The 8617-nt window shown below is 42.8% G+C and overlaps 1 long non-coding RNA gene across 2 annotated transcripts in view; it reads right to left on the reverse strand.

Annotated features, from left to right (window-relative positions):
* LOC149127978 (uncharacterized) overlaps window positions 1–7223 on the reverse strand; it is a 51530-nt gene extending 44307 nt beyond the window's left edge. For both annotated transcript variants that reach the window (XR_016230154.1, XR_016230155.1), the window contains exon 1: window positions 7016–7223. This is a non-coding gene — a long non-coding RNA (uncharacterized LOC149127978). The remainder of the gene's footprint in view (window positions 1–7015) is intronic.
* Window positions 7224–8617: the final 1394 nt, after the last annotated feature.

Raw genomic sequence — 8617 nt, forward strand, 5'->3', positions numbered from 1 at the left:
TGGAGTATTACAACATTATTATGACTACTAATATGAGAGTACTTCAACAGGTTCATAGGAAATGGAATTAAAATATAAGTTTATTTTATAAGTTTATTTTGGCATAAAGTATGTTGAAATCCATGCATATAGAGTTCTTCAAAAAAGTTAATGGAGGAATGGGCATTTAGCCAAGTGGTTAAGACATCCACATCCCATGTTGTAACACCTGAGCTGCAGTTCAAGTACCAGCTCCTGACTCCAGCTTCCTACCAATGTGCAACCCAGGAGGCAGCAGCAATGGCTGCCTCCAACACGGGAGATCTGAATTTAGTCCTTGATTCCAGGCTTCATCCCATGCCCAGTTTCATCTGTTGTTGGCATTTGGGGAGCGAACCAGCAAGAGAGTACTCACTCGCTTTTTCTCTCCCTCCTCACTCCCCATAAATAAATAAATAAATAGATAAATATTTTTTTAAATATCATGGAAAATGTGCCTTATAAAAAAATGCTTATTGGGGCCAGCACTGTGGTAAAGCGGATAAAGCCACCAACCACAGTGTCGGAATCCCATATGGGCACCTGTTCACGTCCTGGATGCTCCTCTTCTGATCCAGCTCTCTGCCATGGCCTGGGAAAGCAGTAGAAGATGGCCCGAGTGCTTGGGGCCTTGCACCCGCGTGGAAGACCAGGAAGAAGCTCCTGGCTCCTGGCTTCAGCTCAGCACAGCTCTGGCCGTTGCAGCCAACTGGGGAGTGAACCAGCAGATGGAACTCTCTCTCTCTCTCTAAGCCTCTCCTTCTCTCTCTATGTAACTATTTCAAATAAATAAATCTTTTTTAAAAGTACTTGTATTGATTTCAAAAATATTGGCACCAAAATGGACTTACCTTCTAATTCCATCTTTTCCACAAACCTTTGAAGGAACCTTCATCCTGCTAAGAGTAGCTATGACTTACAGAGCAAATGCTGTGTAACAAGACTCTGCTAAGCACTGGACACTTGCATGCAATCATTTAGTCCTCACAAAATCTTAGTAAATTGGCCCCATTTAATAGATGAGGGAACTGACACCTAAAGAAGTTTATCTACCTAGATGAGAACCTGGAGGGTGCTACAACGTGTAACATATTCTAAATAGACCTGAAAATATAAGAAAATCTCATCCTAAAGTGTTCTGCCTAGAGGTATTCCTTCATTAATGCAGCAAGTGATAATTACGAATAGTTGTTCTTTATGGACATAGTACTAAGTACTTCATGTGCATTTCTTTTTTTAAAAAAATGTATTTATTTACTTGAAAGACAGAATCAGAGAGGCAGAGGCAGAGAAAGAGAGAAGTTGTCCATCCAATGGTTCACTCCCTAAAAGGCTGCAATGGTTGGAGCTGGGTTGATCTGAAGCCAGGAGCTTCTTCTGGGTCTCCCACACAGATGCAGGGACCCAAGGACTTGGGCCATCCTGTACTGCTTTTCCAGGCCATAGCAGAGAGCTGGATCAGAAGCAGAGCAGCCAGGGATCAAACTGACACCCATATGGGATGCCAGCGCTGCAGGCGGCAGCTTTATCCACTGTGCCACAGTGCCGGCCCCCTTCACGTGCATTTCATCTATGTATTTCATTATTTTTTTTTCTACTGAGAAAATTAAAATTCAGAGGAGTTAATTAACTTTCAAAAAGTCACACAGCTACTAAATAGATGACACTAGCTTCATTCTGTGAAACTGAAAACCTACATTAAATGTTACAATAAGCATTACCTGTGCTTGTTTTTCAACTAAGGACCGTGGCAAGGTCTAGATTAGAAGTTAGAGATACTGAGAGGAAAGGATAGTTTCCTGCCATAGAGAAGCTAAGCATCCATCAAGAAAGATATCCATAAACCAACAAGTAAGATGTCTGAAAATGGCTGTTTGTGTTAAATGGAGCAGAGCACCAAGATAGCACCAAGTGCACAGAAGAGTATTTCACCTTTTCACTTGAACTTGAGTTGTACATGGGAAATTAACTAGCAGAGTAGCATTGAGCTAGAAGGAACTGCCAGAAAATAAAAACATGTTTCATTGCTGGCCTGTCAACCTTCTTACGATGCCAGAGCCACAAGAGAGTTCTTGCAATGAGCCATCTCACTGTGGAGCCACCATCTTTTGCATGGGCGTTCACCATCTCATGCCTTGGAATCACTCTTCCTCACTCTCTGAACCTCTCCATTCTAACAACTCTCTAGTCAGTATCAAGCCTCGCGCCCTAGGACAGAACTAAAGCACACCCCTCATTTTAGGCAATGCTACATGCTAATTGTTTCTTACTACCTCTGTCTCATCCAGTGGACTGGGAGCAGATATTTGTGTTGCTGAAGTCCCTAGGCCTCCCATATCCAGCACCTTGCTGCCACTGAGTAGGCTGGTAAGTACAAGCTGTTGGTTCAGAAGGGAGCCTAACACCCTCAAGCCCAGAGAAGTTGAATTTACTTGATGTGTATAACTGGAGAAAAAGGAATCAGGGCTAGGACTTAAGTCTTTTGTTTCCTGGTTAAACTTTCTCTCCAGGGCCTGAGCTGTGATGTAGTGGATAAAGCCGCCACCTGCAGTACCAGCATTTCATATGGGCACCAGCTGCTCCACTTCTGATCCAGCTCCCTGCTCATGCTGTCTGGGAAGGCAGTGGAGAATGGCAAAGTGCCTGGGCCTCTGCCACCCATGTAGGGGACAGCAAGGAGGCTCCTGGCTCCTGGCTTCAAATCTGTCTAGCTCCAGCCAATGCAGCCATTTGGGGAGTAAACTGGTGGATGGAAGATCTCTCTTTCTCTGTCTCTCCCTCTCTGTAACTCTGCCTTTCAAATGAATAAATAAATCTTAAAAAAAAAAAAAAAAAAAAAAAACCTTTCTCTCCAGTACAAGCATACTGCCTCAGAGTTAAGCAGCCATTGGTTAATCCACTGCCCCATGAACCCATGGCTAACATGTCAATGAATTAGGCCTCCAATTCAGGTCTTGTGAGTCCAAATGTAATACTCTCCTAATGCAAAAAATCTTCCAGTGTTTCTTTGTGAAAAATGACACGTGTTGAGACAACCATGAAGAGACTGGAGGGAAGCAAAGAACAATACTGGGATGACTAGGTCAGTGATCAAACAGGACTCTCCAGGTGAGGTGAATGAGTGAAGTTGTGCATTTTACCAGATGGCTGTCCCAGGAGGCAAAAATCTATGCCAAGTTTGCACACCTGGCACCCTGTTCTCAGTTCCTCCCAAGAATGAAGCTGGTTTACTAGTTTAGGAAATAAGACGTTGCTAACCTTCCACTAAGCAAATTAGAGTCTTTGCCCTCTTAAAAACTCCTTCAGAAGTAACTTAAGATATCAGTATCAAATGAAGGCAAGGAAGCTTCCAGTTTCCAGTCCAACATGTGAAGAGTTTAGAAGTTGTCACTCCCAGCTTCACAACAGCTTCACAATAGCACAAACTGAAAATCAGTAGCTCCATCAGAGAATTGAGGTCACGGGACAAATCTTCACCCTGAAATCCCGAGAGATAGGCAAACACAGAGAATCACTGATTACTGGAGCAGAAATTCCTGGGATCATGAACTCACTGGAACTCATAATCGGTGAATTGCTGGAAGCTTGTAGGAACAAGCAGAGTTGATTGGTGGGGGGAGGGGAAACCCCTATCAGTTTTAGTTCAAGGAAACCTAACGTGTTCTCAGAATTAGGACATTAAGACTGAAAAGTGAATGCCTTCTTATTTCTGTCAGAGAAAAGAGAAAAGCAATCATTTTGCAATATTCCCAGAACTTTGATATCCTTACTAAATGCCTGCCCTAAATCAGGCTCTCAACAGGGAGCCAAAGCAGAGCCCCCTCCTTTGGGAAAAACAAACAAACAAAGCACAGCTTTCATCCACTGAAAAGCTGCCACAACCAGGGCTCTCACAAAAGGATTGCTAATTCAGTCTTTCACAGCAGGCAGGCCCTAGACCTGCTAACTGCTGCCCAAGAAAGTGCCCCCAGACTAGGGTCAAAGCAGATGGGGACAAAATCATGTTCATGCTCTCTTGTACAAGGCCAGACGACTCCAGGACCAGGTCAGACAAGGCTAAAGTATCTGGCCTAACATCTGGTCATGGAAATTCTGGTCATCACCTCTCCTTGGTGACACAGCACCCACATTCTTTCTGCTTCTCTGTAGTCTGCTGTGTTTTAATATCCTTGTCTGTTCTGTCTCTAACAGAAGACAAGCCATCCAGGTCCATCCAGGTCCAGGCGCTTCTGAGACAGGGCTGACAGCCTACCCCTTGACAAGATGACCAGTCCTCTAGACCAATGCTTTCCAAGGCCACCCTCAAACACCACAGGACAGACAGCAAGAGAAAAATACCCATATCCACCTCTACACCCGTTTGTCAGCTCTGAAACAAGTACAGAGACAGATTTTTTCCATTATCCCCATAAGCTCATGAGTATTTTCTCTTGAGGGGGGAAACATTAGGTAGGAAGTTAGAAATCAGCCTATGTGTGTGTGAGAGGAGCCTGAGGAAACTGCTATCTGCAGAAGCTCACTTTGGAAGCAGCCCAGCATCTATACTTCAAAGTCCTGCCCAGACACTGATAACCTCAGCCCTTCCCTCCTTAGGAAAGCTCTCTCACCGGCACCAAATGGGTTACTTGGCCTGATAACATGGAACAATAAAACAATTGCATCATCCCTCCAATGCAGCCACCCTAGGCAAGCCCCTCTGCCTGACTCCCCCTGTCTGATAACCTGATTACCAGTGGTAAACTTGGGAAAGAATTTCTTAATTTACACTCAGCAAACTCTTTGTCCTGGAGAAAAAGGGGGAGGAGATAAATAAAAACGGCAGGAATGGAATGGACCCTTCCTTCTAAGCCTGGGTCTGAACAAAGACTGGGTGTGCTCAGCTCTCCGTTTTCCCCCGAGCTGCTCCCCTGGCCTGCCAGGTGTATCCTCTCCATTTAACCAAGTAGCCGTGCTTTCTTCCAGTCTGAGTGCCTGGGCGCTCTCTCTCTCTCTCTCTCTCTCTCTCCCCCTTCCACTCTGATGGATGCCCTGTCCCCAATAAAACCTTGCTACTTTGGAAAAAAAAAAAAAAACAAAAAAAAAAAAAAACACAAATCTAACTGGTTTTGGTTTCACCAAAGCCTGAAAGAAGGGAAACCCTCAACCTCAGGCCTCCCTAGCTCCTTCTAGCCTCCTCCCCATGTATAGGGGAAAGGGAACTACAAAACCCTCCTGTAAGTGACAGGCCAGGGGCACAAGCTCACAAAAAGACTGAGGCTTGATGGTAGGACTGTGGCATGCTTCCTGTCCACATGACATCTCATACCATCTACAGAGTACTCATGTACAATAACAAGGCACTGTAGCTAAAACAACATAAGCCTCAAGCCCTGTTTAAGAAAGAGTCTGTGGGGCTGGTGCTGTGGCGTAGCAGGTAAAGCTACTGCCTGCAGTGCCAGCATCCCCTATGGGCACGAGATCAGGTCCCAGCTGTTCCACTTGCAATCCAGCTGCATGCTAATGTGTCTAGAAAAGCAGTGGAGGATGGCCCAAGAGTTTGAGCTCCTGCACCCATATGCAAGATCCAGAAGCTCCTGGCTCCTGGCTTTAATCTGGCCCAGCTGCAGCCACTGAAGCCATTTGGGGAGAGAACCAGCAGACAGAAGTCCTCTCTCTGTGACTCTGCCTTTAAAATAAAAAATAAATAAGTCTTAAGAAAAACACAATGCCATTTACATTAATACCAAAAAAATGAAATGCTTAGGTATAAATCTGAAAAAATACGTATAGGTTCTATTAAGGATAACTTTAAAAACCTTGATAAAAACAAATATTTAAATAAATGGAAAGATATTTCATGCTCATGCATAAAAAGACTCAATATTGTCAAAATTTCAGTTCTTCTCAACTTGATCTGTAGATTAAGTGCAATTGCAATCAATATCATAGTAAATTTATTTGTGTATATCAAGAAGCTGATTCTAAAATTTACATGGAAAAGCAGAAGATTCAAAATACTCATCTAGTAATGTGAGAGAATTACAAGGGCAGAAGATTAACACTACTTGGGGAGAAACCAGCAAATCAGTATCCCTGGTAAATATTGATGCAAGATGAAGTTCTAGCACAGCACTTTCAACAGAATATTAAAGGATTGTACATCATGAGCATTTGGGATTTATTCCCGTGTTGCAAGGATGGTTCAACTTAGGAACATCTAGTCCATGTATTAACACTACATTACCAAATGAAGAGTGACACCAAGTAATTATCTTGATTGATACCAAGAAAGTACTTGACAATGTTGAACACCATTTTGTGATGAAAGCAGTCAGTGAACCACAAATAGAAGGAAAATACCTCAACATAATGAAGACCACCTATAAAACACCTGTATTTCACTCCGTGGTCAAAGTCTGAAGCCCTTTCCTCTGATTTCAGAAACCAGACAAGGATGCCCACTCTCACAACTTCCTCAAAAGAACATAGGACGTCCAGCCCAGAGTGAGCAAGAGAAAAGCCATCCAAACCATAAGGAAGAAGTAAAATATACTTGTTTGTAGGGAACAACTTCCATGTAGAAAATTCTGAAGGTTCCACAAAAAAATACAAAATACATAAATTAAGTAAATCTTTGGAATGTAAAATCAACGTAGAAAAATTATTATGTTTCTGTGTGCTAAGAATAAGCTATTTAAAAAGGAAATTAAGAAAATAATCCTCTTTATGGATTATTTAGAAATAAACTTAACCAAATAAATGAAAGACTTGTTCACTGAAAACTGATGAAAAAACTAAAGGATATACAAATTAATGGAAAAATATCCCATGTACATGAATTAAATGATTCAATGTTGTTAAGATGTCAGTACTAACCAAAGAGGTCTCAATTCAATGCCTATTAAGTTTCCATTGGCATTTTTTTCTGCAGAAATAGGAAAGTCATATAGAATCTCCAAGTATCCCAGGTAGCCAAAATAATTTTGAAAAATAATGAATTTTGAAAATTCACACTTACTGGTTTCTGTCGCTCCCCCATTCGTGAAGGAACGACACCGGACCCTGCGCTGTTCTTTCTGCCCGGCCCTTCCCGGGTTAGCTGCCGGCCCCTCCACCTCCGTGGAGGGGCAGCACCCCCCACCCCCGCCACTTTCCCCACTTCCGCGGAGGAGTGGCATACCGCCGGCCGGCTCTCTCGGGGGCTGCTCAGATGTTCCTGGTGCATGTTGTCTCTCTCCTCCTTTATAGTCCTCTTCCACCAATCCCAACTCTGCTACCCACACGCGGAGCACACTGCTCTCCTCCAATCAGGAGCAGGATCAGCTCCTGCAGCTTATCAGTCAAATTGGCGAGAGGCAGCTGCGTAGAAGTTTACTCCTCCCCAGCGCCACATTGTGGGAGAGCAGATGCATAGAATTAGTCTTAATTCCAGTAACTTAGTCTAGTCTCAGTTGCTCCCCACAGTTTCAAAATAAATTATTAAGGAATAGTAATCAAAACAGTGTGGTAGTCACAAAAAGACAGACAAAAAGATCAATGGAGTACAGATAACAGAAATAAATCTATGCACATATGATCAATTGATTTAAATAATGCTGCCAAAACCATTCGATGGGGAAAGGACAGTTTTCACCAAATGATGTGAAAACTGGATATGTACGCAGGCTAAAGAAGGGAGTTGGACTGTTACTTCTCATTCAAAATCTAGCTCAAAATTGTTGAAAGACCTAAGCATAAGACCTAGAGTGATAAATGTCCTGGAAGAATACATAGAGGAAAATTTTCATGGTTTCAGATTTGGCAGCAATTTCTTTTATACGACAGCAGAAGTCTAGGAAACAAAATCAACAATAGACAAAGAAGACTAAATCAAACCTGAACACTGTGTGACTTCAAAGGACATGACCAGGGTCCAGCTTGGTGGTGCCATGTGTACACACTGCTGATAAAAGTGCCAGTTTGAGTCCCGACTGCTCCACTTCTGATCCAGCCCTCGCTAATGATTCTGGAAAAGCAGCAGAGGGTGGTTCAGGCTCTTGGGCCCTGCCACCCATGTGGAAGACCCAGATGAAGTTCCAGGCTCCTGGCTTCTGCCTGACCCAGATCTAGCTGTTTGGAAGCTCTGGTTGACTTTTTCTCTCTGTGTATCACTCTGCTTTTCAAATAACCAACAAGATACAGAGACAGTTTACAGAATGGGGAAAAAAATGTGTAAATCAAACATATGATAAAGAGTTTATATCCATAATATATGAATAATTGCTACAACTCAAAAACAAAACAAAACAAAAACAAACAAAATCAAATGTATACTGACTGAAAAATGGTCAAAGGACTCAAATCAACATTTTTCCAAAAGTGATATAAAAATGACCAACAGGCACGTGGAAATAGGTTTGACATCCCTGTTTATCAGAGAAACGCAAATCAAAACCAGAATATAGTATCCTAAGCCCATTAGGATGGCTGATACTGAAAGCACCCAGAAAATGAAAAGGGACATGGAGGAGGTAAAGCTCGTGCAGTGTTGTTGGGATTGTAACACGGCGAAACCACTCTGAAAGACTTTATGGGAGTCTCTCAAACAATAAAAGTTAAGAAAACCTTGTAATCCTGGAAT

This window comes from Oryctolagus cuniculus, chromosome 2, assembly GCF_051225735.1.
Source record: "Oryctolagus cuniculus isolate XC-2025 breed Fujian yellow rabbit chromosome 2, ASM5122573v1, whole genome shotgun sequence".
NCBI lineage: Eukaryota > Metazoa > Chordata > Mammalia > Lagomorpha > Leporidae > Oryctolagus > Oryctolagus cuniculus.